Source organism: Aquarana catesbeiana, linkage group LG01, assembly GCF_042186555.1.
Source record: "Aquarana catesbeiana isolate 2022-GZ linkage group LG01, ASM4218655v1, whole genome shotgun sequence".
NCBI lineage: Eukaryota > Metazoa > Chordata > Amphibia > Anura > Ranidae > Aquarana > Aquarana catesbeiana.
Window position 1 is genome coordinate 270172 of NC_133324.1, and position 14903 is coordinate 285074.

The 14903-nt window shown below is 43.3% G+C and overlaps 1 long non-coding RNA gene across 1 annotated transcript in view; it reads left to right on the forward strand.

The window, feature by feature from the left end:
* LOC141124124 (uncharacterized) overlaps window positions 1-465 on the forward strand; it is a 33209-nt gene extending 32744 nt beyond the window's left edge. Inside the window, exon 2 of the long non-coding RNA XR_012240779.1 lies at window positions 81-465. This is a non-coding gene — a long non-coding RNA (uncharacterized lncRNA). The remainder of the gene's footprint in view (window positions 1-80) is intronic.
* Window positions 466-14903: the final 14438 nt, after the last annotated feature.

A 14903-nucleotide genomic window follows, 5' to 3' on the forward strand; every position in this document is an offset into this window, starting at 1 on the left:
ATGGCTGGTATAAAAAGTTACAATTTATCATATTTCTTTAGGCGTTTATAATGCTTATGTCACCTATACCAAATCTACAGGAAGACCCCCTGCCTTACCCAAATTCATAGAAGAAATTGTCACATCCCTCATCATCAAGCAAAGATCCCCCCAAGAAAACCTTCACTCTGATGCTGATTCCACCCACAGAAGCAGCCGAAAGACAAAGTGTCCCCAGTGTCCCACCTAACACGGCTTAAAAGGCTGTGTCACACCGACAGATGACATCATGACAGCTTCCTTCTGTGCCTCCTCCATCTATCCCAAGACTCTGGAAACCATGTCACCACCGGGAGTGATGACACCACGCTTCCCAGCTGCAGTCACGGATCTCTGCACCCAATATGGCTGTTAACCATTGATGTGCCTATACTTATCCACCATCCAGTGAGTGTATTACCTTCAATAAAAGCCATTTGTATCATTGCTACACTTAGATTGGCACTTTTCTTCTCTACTTTTTCTTTCACAGATACAGAGTCTCTTCTACTCTCCAGCGGGCTGCCTATGTGTGCGATGAGGGGTTTGTCCTCCATGTTGGTATTACCCAGGATTAATGGACCACTCCATCTTGTAAGGACTTGCCCCTGTCCCTCACCTTTTGGTTCATGGCTTTTAATTTACCCACTTTTCTATTCCCTGCTAGAGGTGCTCCTGCTCTAGCTACAGAGATCCTAGTGCTTCAATCATCCTCCTGATTGTTTATCCACCACATTTCTGCCTTTCATGTGAACTGACCTCAGCCTGGTAATCAAACATGTTTTTTGATTGGCGGTAGGACTGATCTTTTGCTCTGCTACTGTAGTAGTGGGATTCATGATAACACATGGGTCTTACATATGTGAGGGGCTCCAGAATATTTTTTTCTGTTTTTCTCAGAGTTTTGTAATTCCCAGATTAGGGTTTGGAGACCAGGGGCTTCAAAGAAATTTGGGTGGGAGAAGTCTCTACACCTGTGCCCAGGTCTTACCTGACCGAGGCCCTAAGCTTAATATTTCTGCCTGCTGCCGACTTACTACCATTATGCCTCTGCCTGTCGCATGAACTGACCACAACTCTGCCTGCTACCCGTACTATGGACCATGTTTCTGCCTACTACAAGGACCAATATATTGGCTGTGCTGACCATGTCTCTGCCTGGACAATTCCTTTGGCTGTTGCTGACCACATTACTGTCTGCTGCCTGGACCAATGCTTTGGCTGTGCTGACAGTATTTCTGCCTGCTGCCTATACTGACTATGGACAATAGTTCAACCTTCTGCCTAGACGATTCCTTTTGCTGTCACTGACCACGTCCCTGCGTGCTGCTGAGACCAATTCTCCCCTCTGTGGACAACTGCACTACTAAAACGACAGGTAATCTTTTGTTTACCCTTTGCTCAGCAGAATGTATTTTGGGATATAATTCTTGGTATGTACATTCTATGTGTTAGAAATATGAAGGGCCTTTAAAAATGATAGCTGGTCAGGAAATTAGATGTTTAATTTATGTCCTTAGAACACCTGATGCTGCTTTTTGTATGCTGGGCTTCTCTATGTGGCTAGGCATGTACATGCTATGTGTTGGAAATATCTTATAAATAGAAAACTTAAAAATAAGTTTTCATTTTCTTTCCATATTTTGCAAAAACATGTGGAAAAAAATGATACGTTCAAAAGACTCATTATGCCTCATAGAATATATGTTGGGGTGTTTGCTTCTCAAAATGGGGTCATTTTGTGGATAATTCCATTGTCCTGATGCTCCAGGGCCTTCAAAAGTGTAATAGGTAGTCAAGAAATTAGATGTGTAATTTACTGTATGTCCCTAGAACACCTGAAGGTGCTCCTTGCATGTTGGGCCTCTCTATGTGGCCAGGCTGTGGAAAAGTCTCACACATGTGGTATTACCATACTCAGGAGGAGTAGCATAATGTATTTGCGGGTGTAATTTTTTGTATGTACATGCTATGTGTTGGAAATATCTTTATAACTGGACAACTTGTGTAAAAAAAAATATGTTTTTATATTCTTACCACATTTTTCCAAATACTTGTGGATAAAAATGACTCATTATGCCTCATAGAATATATTTTGGGGTGTTTTCTTCTCAAAATGGGGTCATTTTGTGGGCGTTTCCATTGTCCTGGTGCTTCAGGACCTTCAAAAGTGTGATAGTTGCTTTTTGGGCCTTTCTATCTAGCTAGGCTGTGAAAAGGTCACATGTGGTATCTCCATACTCAGGAGGAGTAGCAGAATGCGTTTTGGGGTGTAGTTGCAAGTATGCCTGTGCCGTGTGAGAGAAATAACCTGTTATGACATTGTACTGTAGCAACTGTGGATTACCGTTACTTTACTATGCAGACAACCCCCTGTATGCTCCATCTATTCCAGTGTTCCCCTAGTGCTGGGCTCTAGTAATTGTCATCATATCAGTGAGCCAAATGGGAATGATTGTGGGACTAGTAGTCTTTTGGATTAGCTGTTCCCATGTTGTGATATTATCCATGGACTACACATCCCAGAGATCCTTCTGCAACACGAACAGACCACTGGGAGGGACTACAAAAGGCCTGGCAGATCGGCCCGCACTCTCTCTTCCCTGGGTCTGATGGTGTGAGCACCTCTCTGCTGCTGAGAGAGAAGGCTGTGGCCTACCATGAGGTGATTGAGTGACCCCAGCCTGGCCCGGAGGGCCCAACTCAGCTTCAGGGGACCTCAGTGAAGGAGCTATTTGAGCGTCCTGGAGGAAAACTGTGCTCCAGACCTAGGAAGGAATCAAAGAAAAGGGGAAAAAATAAGTCATCTGCTACCCCTTCCCCTCCCTTGCCTGTTAAAAAGAAAAATGGGCCCCTAGGGAAGGGAAGACGGACACGGGAAATCAATGCACACCTTTCTGATAGAGTTGTTAAACAGACTTCACCACCACCAAGGAAGCTGATGAGGGCCCAGACTATAGAGTCACCAGCTGGAAATCTGCCAAGGAATTTGGTAGGGTCTCTCCAATAGTTTTGTTACAGGTAGAAGGTATTTTATACTCAAGCTTTCCTGGACACAGGAGCTCAGGTGACCTTGTTGTATCTGAACTTCGATAACAAGCACTTAAGACATCCCTTTGTGTAAGCTTGAAGAATTGGAGATCTGGGGTAAAGGTACCCAGAAGTGCCCATATGATGGATATATCCCTATCAAGATAACATTTGATCCTTCTTTGGCTGGAAAGCCAGAGTCATTCAACACTTTGGCCATTGCCTGTCCTCAACCACCTGGGGCAGGCCACAATTTCTTGCTGATAGGCACCAACACCAATCTTGTGAGGAGATTACTCGGGCCTTTGGCTCTGGAGGGCACTCCAGTAGGGAAGATCCATCCTCTGTTGAGACAGGCTTTTCAGCGTGTGTTGCAGGAAAATAAGGCCCCCGTCGAGGGGGTAGGGAGATGTGGCAATTGAGTGCCACCACCCCAGTGATGGGGGATGACTTAATCCGGAGTGAAAATGGGAGGGAGTCCACTGTCCAGTGCCCTAATATGTCTCCCAGATGGGAAGAGGTAATCAAAGTTCAGCTAGCTCAATGGAATAAGATGTTCTCCAAAGATACCTTCGATGTGAGTTGTGCCAAGAGTGCCCAACACCGAAGTTGGCTGAGTGAAGACAAGCCTTTCAGAAAAAGAGCTAGATGAATCCCTCTGTATGACCTGGAAGACCTTTGGGAACAGTTGGCTGAATTGGAGTAGGTCTATTCCAGATCAGTACATAACTCCTCATATAGAAGAGGCCATGCAATGCCTGTCAGGAGCTAAATGGTTCAGTGTTCTGGGTCTGATGAGTGGATACTATCAGATACCAATGCATCCAGAGGACAGAGAGCAGACAGCCTTTATCAGCCCTTTAGGATTATTTGAATTCAACCACATGCCACAGGGGTTAACAGGGGCCCCCGCCACCTTTCAGAGATTGATGGAGAACACAGTGGGTGACATGAATTTAATAGAGGTGCTTGTATACTTGGATGACATCATCGTTTTTGGAAAAACGTTGGATGAGCATGAAGCTCGATTGGAGAAAGTCTTTCAATGATTACACACTGAAGGGCTGAAGTTGTAGAGAAGTGTCAATTCTATCAGACTTCAGTCACCTATCTCAGATCTGTAGTCTCAGCTGAGGGAGTAGCCACAGACCCTCAGAAGTTTGAAGCTGCTACCTCCTGGCCTTGACTAAGCACTGTCACTGAATTGAGGTAGTTTTGGGGTTCTGCTCCTACTATAGAAGGTTTGTAAATCATTTTGCACAGATTGCAAAACCTCTAAATGAGTTATTGCAAAAGCAGACAGATGAGGACTTGAAGAAGACCCATACCAGAGGTTCAAGGAAGCCTTGTGAGTCTATTCGAGAGCAATGGACAATGAAGTGTGAAAAGGCTTTTGTGTCAGAAACCATGAAATCAGACCGAAACAGAAGTACAGTTAAACCAGAATTGTTTAATAATAAAGTAAAAAGTACAAACATAGTCAAAACATAGCCAAAGTTCAGTAGCCGGAACGGATAGTCAAGCCAGAAGTCAGGGATCAATGTAGTGGAACAGCAAACAGGATCTGGAGCCAGAAGGGATGTCAGCAAAGCAAGTCTTGAACAGGATCACAGGAGAGCATCTCAGTTTCTGTGATGTTGACCAATGCAAAGGCAGAGCTCCTATGGAGTGGACAGCTTAAGTAGGCAGGACTGATGAGCAGGATATCATCAACAGCTGAGTAACTGCGGAGAGATAAGAGCTGGAAATTAGCCTACAGCTGAGCAGCCAGCTCAGAGAAGGAAGGGCTGATCACAGTCCTGACATTTTTAATGTTTGAAGGGGAGCCTTATTGAAGCGCCCATGTTGGCCAATGCTGATCCCTCCAAATCTTACGAACTACATGTGGATGCTAGCAGAGATGGGCTAGGGGGAATGTTATATCAGGAATCGGAAGGAAAGCTTTGCCCAGTGGCCTATGTGAGTGGAAGCCTCACTCCCCTGAGAAGAATTATCCGGTGCACAAGTTGGAGTTCCTGGCTCTTAAGTGTGCTGTAACACACAAGCTACGAGACTATCTATATGGAGCCACATTCATGGTGAAAATGGATAATATTTCTCTGACTTATTTGCTGTCTACTGCCAGACTGCAGTTGCCACTGGACTTCGGTGGTTGGTCGCCTTGTCTGAGTTTCAATTCAGTTCAAAAAATACCGGCCAGTGGTGGGAAACTGAGAGGCTGATAACCTTATGCCACTGATACTGGTCAGAAGAGCTGGGTTCATTTGCCTCTAGAGGGAGTACTCGTGGTATGCCAAGGAGTAGAGAATAGGCATAAGGGGGCAACAAGCTATTGGGGTCACCCACGCTGGAGTACCAAGATACTACTGTGATTTTACGCAAGTGCGTAGTCAAGAACTGCCTCAACTGACTAGAGAGGATGTGAGAAGAGATCAACGTGAAGACCCAATGGGCAACCTTATAAAGAAGTCCTTGTCAGTTCCGGATCCTCAGATGCTGTTAAATAGTTTCATTGAGGGAGCTAAATGAGTACATAAAGAATGGGAACGAATGCGGTTGGAAGACGGAGTTATATACTGAAAAGGCCCATCTGAGGAACCAGAGGGTGTTCGCCAACTATTCCTCCCTGAGAAACATCGACTAGTAGTTTTGGCTGCTCTCCATGATGTCCATGGCCATTTAGGTCCAGATAGAACCCTGAAGCTGGTTAGGGACCACTTTAATTGGCCATCCATGAGGGCTGAAGTAGAAAGCTACTGTCACTCTTGCATTCGGTGCATTCAAAGAAAGACTTTGCCAGGCAGGGCAGCCCCAATGGGCCATCTACAGAGTCAGGGACCAATAGAATTGGTGTGCATTGATTTCTTGTGTTTGGAACCTGACCTGAGTGGGTGGAGTAATGTTTGGCTGTGACAGATCACTTTACTCGTTATGCTCAGTCTTTCCCAACCAGGGACCAGCAAGCTAGTACTGTAGCAAAGACCCTAGTGGAGAAGTTCTTCATGCATTATGGGCTGCCTCAGCTTCTACATTTGGATCAAGGTCAGGACTTTGAGAGCAAGCTAATCCAAAGATTGTGTGAATGTTAGAATTTTCAAAAATCAAGAACCACTCCTTACCATCCCCAAGGGGACCCACAACCTGAGCATTTTAACGGTACTCTGTTGAACATTCTAGGAACCCTTCCTTTTGCAGAAGAAACACCCTGCAGTGGCTCATGTTTACAATAGCACAGCGAATGACTCTACTGTACTGGGCACTCCCATTACTGACTGATGTTTGGAAGGGAAGCTCGCTTTTCGGGTGGATCTGTCTTTTGGAACGTCATTAGATCACACATCTCAAGCCTCTCACCGAGGGTACGTCGACACACTTTGAAAAAACTAAAATACTGCTTATGAGAAAGCGAAGGAAGCATCTACCACCAGGGACAGAGAAACAAGAAAAACCTTGATCTTTTATTAAGGGTTCAAGACCTGCAACCTGGATATCGGGTACTGTTGAACAACCTAGGGGTGGCGGGAAAGCATAAACTGGCTGATGGATGGCTCCCACAGCCCTATATTATCTGCAAACACTTACCTGGGCTTCCCGTATATCAAATCCGCCCTGAAGGAAAGATTGGACACCTAAAAACTTGGCTTTGAAACCATTTGCTGCCTATATCTGAAGCTATTCGAGTGCTCCCACCTCCTTGCTCAGAAACTAGAAACCAACAATCAGTCTCCTATGCTAAGATCGAGGATTTTTCAGGCTCGTGAACCCATACCTCAAGAGGAGAAGAGTGATGAGGAAGAACTGACCCTTGATTGGCTATGGGTTCCCTCATCTGAGGACAACCCTACCGTTTCTCAAGCTCCTTGAGAAAACAGTAATGAAACGTCCCCCTGGAGAAAGACCAAACTTCTGCTGTCTGAAGTTGAAGTGCCTGTGCACATCCCTGCAAGGGAGCGTGAGGAAGTTAAGATGGAGTCAAATGACCGTTTAGAGGCGTCAGATGCTGTGGAAACTCCTGCTCCTCCTAATAATGAAATAGAAAGTGATAATGTTCCTGAAACCCTGGAGGAGCCAGAACCTGAGCCAGAACCCATATGTAGTTTTTGGGAACAAATCGTGAGCCGGAGCCATTGGAAAGTATCTATTCTAGGTTGAGACAGAAGATCTGCCCTCCTAAAAGACTGACTTTTGATACCTTTGGGGAACTTATTACTACTCCTTAACGTTCTAGTCAAGCACTTGCCTCCTTTTCGAACCTTTGATAGAGAATGACCTTGATCCCCCTCCTGACACTACTGGGTGGGCCACTAATTTACCACTGGCCTGCCACCAAAATGATATGCCCCTGCCTGATAATGTTTATAGTTTATTGTTAGAAAACCCTTTTCTAGGTCAATTGTTGAGTGTTGCAGCTTTTGGTTTGTAAAATAACTGTTACTTTTCTTGTGGTACAATAAAGTGATTTCACAGGTTGTGTTCTGTCTTCGGGGTCCAAAGACTTTCAAGTGGGGGGAGGATGTAGCAACAGTGGATTACTGTTACTTTACTATGCAGACAACCCCCTGTATTCTCCATCTATTCCAGTGTTCCCCTAGTAATTGTCATTATATCAGTGAGCCAAATGGGAAGGATTGTGAGATTAGCAGTCTTTTGGATTAGCTATTCGCATGTTGTGATATTACCCTTGGACTACACATCCCATAGATCATACTGCAGCATGAACGGACCTCTGGGAGGGACTACAAAAGGCCTGGCAGATCCGCCCCGCGCTCTCTCTTCCCTGGGTCTGATGGTGTGAGCACTTATCTGCTGCTGAGAGAGAGCGCTGCGGCCTACCACGTGGTGATCAAGTGACTCCAGCCTGGCCCTGGAGGGCCCAACTTTGTTTAGGAAGGGAGTAAAAGTACCCAGTAGGCAAGTGGGTAATCTAGGAATCTGTCAAGTAGGCAAAAAGATAAAGTTATAGCAACAGTAAATAGATTTAATGCCCAGTAAAAAGCCCTCCTGCAACAGAATACATCTATGAGATGCAACAGTAAGGGAAATAGAGGCTGAGGGAGTATAAGAAACTTGACTTCATCAAATAATTCATTAAAATCATCAAAAAATAAAAGAGGGGTTAGCAGTATAGCAGAAAACTTGTGGCCCAGGGTTAGACAGACCTATCTGTTCTCAGATTCTTCCTGTATTCGGGAGTCTTAAGAATCCTTTCTTGGTCACCGGTGGACTGGAGAAGCAGTAGGACTGTGACCCTGGTATACTCTGTGTGGATCTGGGGGTGGTGAGCTGGGGTGAGAAGACCTACAGCATTGTTGTTTCGGGAATTGCACATCCACCTGGTCATCAAGATGAAGAGATCTTGTGAATGGGACCAAGTGGTATTCGCTGTATCATTATGGAACCTGATTTAGAGGAATATCCAGGCATTTGCAGAAATGGGAAAGCTCCACCTGGACTCTCAAGAGGGCCGTGCAGCCTGCTACAGAGGCAGAAAGGCTGAAGAGGAATTTCCATGTGTAATGGATTCCTCAAGTCTGTAGAATATCCAGCAGGGGTCAGAGATCTTTTCAGTGTTGCAGAGTCATATGGGACAAAGCCTGGTAGATCTTGATGTCAGCATTCTCATAAGAGAGTTGGATCTGATTACGTGCTTTCCTGAGGAGATCTTCTTTGAAGCGAAAGCCGGTCAAGCAGCACAGTCTGTCTAAAAGATTACTGAAGATGGCCATGACAGCTTGACAGTTGATCTTGTTGCGATGCCCACGGTTATCTAGGTCTTCTAGATGTCTATGAAGATCCCGCAGTTGCAGGATATGAGCATCCAGGACAGTAAAGAGCTTATGTATGTGAGCTTCCTGGTGTGTGGTCATCAAAAAAACTTCATGTCCCCTATGCTTTGTATGTCATGGCGGAGGTCCACAATAGCTGCTGAGATAGGGAGTCCTTTATGTCAGCCGCCACGCTGTGCAGGTCGCTCAGGCTAGGAGAGTGCTTGGAGGCAGGGAACGATGAAGGAGGTGAGCCTCTAGCTGGCACAGGTGTATGCTGGCTCTGTGTATATGTGGAAGTTGCCAGTGATGCCACCATGTTAGAGGGCTGGGTGGGGAAGATCTCTGGATTTTGGTGGCTAAGCTGCATGCCCTGGCCCCCCTAGCTGCTGCGAGATGATTTCCACATATGTATGCCTGGCTGGGTCTCGGTTGGAGTAGAAGACAATCCCTCTGTTGGCCGGAGCTCCGGGTCTAAGTAGCCATTTGGATCTTCAGTCAGGCCACGCCCTGACTCATTCTTTCCTATTGGAATTTCACTTTCTGTCCTGCAATGTAAAAATATAATTTTATCAGAAAAATATATATTTTTTTTAGGAAGTATATCCTGGAAATAAAGAAATATAATTCTGAATGACTAAAAGTGTGCTGAATATGAAATAAAAGAATAAACCAACTTTATTAGCTCAGTTACACTTTATAATACATATTTTATATTTTCAGACTGAAGTTACTATTATTCCGTTCTTTGTTCTGTAGTGTAAATCGGTCGCAGTTGATGTGTATAAATCTCTGGTGATTGCGTCTCCTCCTGAGCAGAGCTGCCGGTGACTGAGAAGATCTGCTGTGTGACATGAAATGTTCTCTGGTGTTCTGTGTCTGTTACCTGCTGATACTCCTCCTTCCCATCACCTACTATGGAGTAGTACTGACCCGGAGCTCAGCGCCTGGTTGTAGAATGAATATGGTAAAGCCAATGTTTGAGTATAAATATTACCAGGAGGGAGATTTCATTATCGGAGGATTAATTTCTGCTCACATGAGGAGCAGGCATCAGTTAGATTTGAGCGTAGCCCCTTTTGATGCGTCTGGCTCATCTAGAACCTTTTCTTATTGTGATGAGTAAGTTTTGTTTTATCATCTTTGCTCTCTCTGTATAACCCAACAAAGAGAAAATATAACGGTTTATCTTCATTTTTACTGTAATATTTTATGAAAATTTGCAAATGTTTCTACTGTTGTTTTATATTTTCTCATTATTAGACTCAAGTCTTTATACCACCAATATACAAATACTACTATTTACTATTTACTATCGGGGGCGGCACAGTGGTGCAGTGGGTAGCACTCTCGCCTAGCAGTAAGAAGGGTCGCTGGTTCGAATCCCGACCACGACACTACCCGCTTGGAGTTTGCATGTTCTCCCTGTGCCTGCATGGGTTTCCTCCCACACTCCAAAGACATGCTGGTAGGTTAATTGGATTCTGTCTAAATTGGCCCTAGTATAGGTATGAATGTGAGTTAGGGACCTTAGATTGTAAGCTCCTTGAGGGTAGGGACTGATGTGAATGTATAATATATATGTAAAGCGCTGCGTAAATTGACGGCGCTATATAAGTACCTGAAATAAATAAATACTACTAAACAAAGAAAATAATCTGCACTATGTGTTGTGATATAAAATCAGTGATGAATGATTAATAAACAGCTGCACTCATTGTATTGTACATCCCAATACTAAAACATAACCATCAAAAAAAATGGTGTTGCTCTGTGAATATACTCAAACAAGCATATACAGGCACTGCTCACTTAGGCTATGTTTCCACTATTGCGTCCCCAAAGTCGCGCGATTTTGCCGTGATTTTTACCGCGATTTTACCGTGACTTTTTACCGCGATTTGAAGCAATGCCTGTATCTATGGACCTCAAGTCGCATCAAAGTGGGACCAAAGTAGTGCAGGAACTACTTTAAAGTCGCTGCGACTTGAAGTCGCACAGATATGAACGGTACTCATTGGAAATCATGGGAAACAATTTGTCATGCGACTTTTTAGTCCCAAGTCGCATGAAAAGTCGCACTAGTGGAAACAGAGCCTTAACGACCAGGTCATTAAACTAATTGGTTGTTAAATGAGGAATCACAAGTAATCAATATTTTAAACATTCTTAACTACTGTACTGTATTGTATTGTGAAAAAAAGGTCTAAACATAAAACTGCAGCTCAATGACATTGTTTTAATTTGCATAAGTACAAAACAAACAGGAAAATTCTGTACTGTACAATACAATGATGACGTTAGAGGGGGGAGAGCTGGTCATAAGTCCGAATGGTCATTAAATGATGAGTATCTGCATTCAAATAATCAGAATCATATAGAGCTCATACACTGATGAGAAAAAAGTGCTATAAGTTCAAAAAAGGAAACGCATCCATATATACATGTAAGGGTGTAAACATGTGCATTCATCAATAATAATATTCTATAAAGTGCCAGGTGAGGTATACAGATTGAGTATTTTTAATTAACCACTTCTGGACCAAGCCTATATCTGACCCTTGTTGTTTACAAGTTAAAATAATTTTTTTTGTTTGCTAGAAAATTACTTAGAACCCCCAAACATTATATATCATTTTTTTAGCAAAGACCCTAGAGAATAACATGGCGGTCGTTGCAATATTTTGTGTCTTTCAAACCCATTTTGTTTGGAAAAAATACACTTCACTGAAACAGTAAAGTTAGCCCAATTTTTTTTTTTGCATATTGTGAAAGATGATGTTATGCCGAGTAAATAGATACCCAACATGTTACGCTTTTAAATTGCGCCCGCTCGTGGAATGGCGACAAACTACGGTACTGAAAAATCTCTATAGGTGATGTTTAAAACATTTTAATGGTTATCAGTTTAGAGTTACAGAGGAGGTCTTCTTATGAGAATTATTTCTCTCACTCTAACGATCGCAGCGATACCTCACATGTGTGATTTTGAACACCATTTACATTTGCAGGCGTGACATAGGTATGAATTGTTTGAGAATGCGGGGATATTTATTTTATTTTTTTACTTTATTTAACACTGTCTTTTTAAAAAAGAAAAATCTGATCACTTTTATTGCTGTCACAAGGAATGTAAACATCGCATGTGACAGTAATAAGTGGTGACAGGTTCTCTTTATGGAGAGATCTGGGGTCTATAATGAATGTAAACATCCCATGTGACAATAATAGGTGGTGACAGGTCCTCTTTATGGAGAGATCTGGGGTCTATAATGAATGTAAACATCCCATGTGACAGTAATAGGAGGTGACAGGTCCTCTTTATGGAGAGATCTGGGGTCTATAATGAATGTAAACATCCCATGTGACAGTAATAGGAGGTGACAGGTCCTCTTTATGGAGAGATCTGGGGTCTATAATGAATGTAAACATCCCATGTGACAGTAATAGGAGGTGACAGGTCCTCTTTATGGAGAGATCTGGGGTCTATAATGAATGTAAACATCCCTTGTGACAGTAATAGGAGGTGACAGGTCCTCTTTATGGAGAGATCTGGGGTCTATAATGAATGTAAACATCCCATGTGACAGTAATAGACGGTGACAGGTTCTCTTTATGGAGAGATCTGGGGTCTATAATGAATGTAAACATCCCATGTGACAGTAATAGGAGGTGACAGGTCCTCTTTATGGAGAGATCTGGGGTCTATAATGAATGTAAACATCCCTTGTGACAGTAATAGGAGGTGACAGGTCCTCTTTATGGAGAGATCTGGGGTCTATAATGAATGTAAACATCCCATGTGACAGTAATAGACGGTGACAGGTTCTCTTTATGGAGAGATCTGGGGTCTATAATGAATGTAAACATCCCATGTGACAGTAATAGACGGTGACAGGTTCTCTTTATGGAGAGATCTGGGGTCTATAATGAATGTAAACATCCCATGTGACAGTAATAGACGGTGACGGGTCCTCTTTATGGAGAGATCTGGGGTCTATAATGAATGTAAACATCCCTAGTGACAGTAATAGGAGGTGACGGGTCCTCTTTATGGAGAGATCTGGGGTCTATAATGAATGTAAACATCCCATGTGACAGTAATGGACGGTGACGGGTCCTCTTTATGGAGAGATCTGGGGTCTATAATGAATGTAAACATCCCATGTGACAGTAATAAGAGGTGACAGGTGCTCTTTATGGAGAGATCGGGGGTCTATATTGAATGTAAACATCCCATGTGACAGTAATAGGAGGTGACAGGTCCTCTTTATGGAGAGATCTGGGGTCTATAATGAATGTAAACATCCCATGTGACAGTAATAGGAGGTGACAGGTTCTCTTTATGGAGAGATCTGGGGTCTATAATGAATGTAAACATCCCATGTGACAGTAATAGGAGGTGACAGGTCCTCTTTATGGAGAGATCTGGGGTCTATAATGAATGTAAACATCCCATGTGACAGTAATAGGTGGTGACAGGTCCTCTTTATGGAGAGATCTGGAGTCTATAATGAATGTAAACATCCCATGTGACAGTAATAGATGGTGACAGGTCCTCTTTATGGAGAGATCAGGGGTTTACAATGAATGTAAACATCCCATGTGACAGTAATAGGAGGTGACAGTCCTCTTTATGGAGAGATCTGGGGTCTATAATGAATGTAAACATCCCATGTGACAGTAATAGGGGGTGACAGGTCCTCTTTATGGAGAGATCTGGGGTCTATAATGAATGTAAACATCCCATGTGACAGTAATAGGAGGTGACAGGTCCTCTTTATGGAGAGATCTGGGGTCTATAATGAATGTAAACATCCCATGTGACAGTAATAGATGGTGACAGGTCCTCTTTATGGAGAGATCTGGGGTCTATAATGTAAACATCCCATGTGACAGTAATAGGAGGTGACAGGTCCTCTTTATGGAGAGATCTGGGGTCTATAATGAATGTAAACATCCCATGTGACAGTAATAGGGGGTGACAGGTCCTCTTTATGGAGAGATCTGGGGTCTATAATGAATGTAAACATCCCATGTGACAGTAATAGGAGGTGACAGGTCCTCTTTATGGAGAGATCTGGGGTCTATAATGAATGTAAACATCCCATGTGACAGTAATAGATGGTGACAGGTCCTCTTTATGGAGAGATCTGGGGTCTATAATGAATGTAAACATCCCATGTGACAGTAATAAGAGGTGACAGGTCCTCTTTATGGAGAGATCTGGGGTCTATAATGAATGTAAACATCCCATGTGACAGTAATAGGAGGTGACAGGTCCTCTTTATGGAGAGATCTGGAGTCTATAATGAATGTAAACATCCCATGTGACAGTAATAGGTGGTGACAGGTCCTCTTTATGGAGAGATCTGGGGTCTATAATGAATGTAAACATCCCATGTGACAGTAATAGGAGGTGACAGGTCCTCTTTATGGAGAGATCTGGGGTCTATAATGAGTGTAAACATCCCATGTGACAGTAATAGACGGTGACAGGTCCTCTTTATGGAGAGATCTGGGGTCTATAATGAGTGTAAACACCCCATGTGACAGTAATAGGAGGTGACAGGTCCTCTTTATGGAGAGATCTGGGGTCTATAATGAATGTAAACATCCCATGTGACAGTAATAGGAGGTGACAGGTCCTCTTTATGGAGAGATCTGGGGTCTATAATGAATGTAAACACCCCATGTGACAGTAATAGGAGGTGACAGGTCCTCTTTATGGAGAGATCTGGGGTCTATAATGAATGTAAACATCCCATGTGACAGTAATAGGAGGTGACAGGTCCTCTTTATGGAGAGATCTGGGGTCTATAATGAATGTAAACATCCCATGTGACAGTAATAGGAGGTGACAGGTTCTCTTTATGGAGAGATCTGGGGTCTATAATGAATGTAAACATCCCATGTGACAGTAATAGGAGGTGACAGGTCCTCTTTATGGAGAGATCTGGGGTCTATAATGAATGTAAACATCCCATGTGACAGTAATAGATGGTGACAGGTCCTCTTTATGGAGAGATCTGGGGTCTATAATGTAAACATCCCATGTGACAGTAATAGGGGGTGACAGGTCCTCTTTAT